Source organism: Frankliniella occidentalis, unplaced genomic scaffold, assembly GCF_000697945.3.
Source record: "Frankliniella occidentalis isolate FOCC.00 unplaced genomic scaffold, Focc_3.1 Scaffold465, whole genome shotgun sequence".
Classification (NCBI taxonomy): domain Eukaryota; kingdom Metazoa; phylum Arthropoda; class Insecta; order Thysanoptera; family Thripidae; genus Frankliniella; species Frankliniella occidentalis.
Window position 1 is genome coordinate 93,580 of NW_026267583.1, and position 1,076 is coordinate 94,655.

Here is a 1,076-nt window from a genome sequence, read left to right on the forward strand (position 1 = left end):
GAATCAATAAACCACACGCTCTTATTGCACAATGCACATGCCTTACGCTGTCAAGCCGCGTCAATTTTTGGAGCCTAGTAAATGCAGCGTTCTTGGAAAAGCAGTAGTTCTTGTGTCTTGCCCATTTACCGTTGAAGGATCCTGCCACGAGGTGCGAACGCGCCGGTAGCGAGATACCCTAAGTCTTACTAAAACACGCGTTCCCTTCCTCAATCGGCCGTGCCGTCCGATGTGCGCGAGTGGAGGAGTATGTATCCGGATCCATTTCTCCGTACCATAGTTACAGATGTTCTGCACGCAGGCGTATGCCACCTGACGTAATGATGCTGCTCGGCATGCAGGCGTGCGAGTGGGTTGCCTACCCGCAGTGCCCGTAAGGCGCCACGGTTCCCTGGGGTAGGCAAACCCCGCCGGTCGTCGTGGTGATGCTGTACCGCACGCAGGCGTGCGCGCGGGTTGCCTACCTGCACCGCACGTAGGGCGCTACGGCCCCTAGGGGTAGGCAAACCAAACGTTCGGTAATGTATGACTGCAAGAGCCACCTCTGGTACATTGTCGTATGCTCTGTTTGCGCTTTTCCGCTTTGCTCGGTGTCCTGACACAATAAATACAATTTTAGAGGTAAATTGTTTAGAGGTTAAAATTTTAGAGGTACTCGACACCACCTCTTTTAGAGGTAATTGATTTTAGAGGTAATGGACGTTTTAGAGGTACTTTGTTTAGAGGTAACGGGCCCCCGCCGCCGAATCGCATCCGTCGCGGGAGTGTCATCGGCGTGCTCGGGAGGCCCCCGATGACGTCCTCGTCCCCGGGGGCCCGGACGACCTCGGCACTGTCAGATTTGGACTCAGCGTGCGAAAAAACCATCAGGGTCGGAGAAAAATAGGTCGGGGATGAGGAAAGTACTCCCCCTTTTTAAATAAAAAGTAGCCCACAGGGCTAAGAAAGAGACAGTCCTCTCGAACAGGCCACAGAGTTCCCAGTGAAGGCGTGGACGAGCGCCTGAGCCGAGCGAGCGCGGAGAGGAAGGGAGGGAAGCCCGTCTAAAGGGGGGGGTAGGCTACCTAAGGCGCACT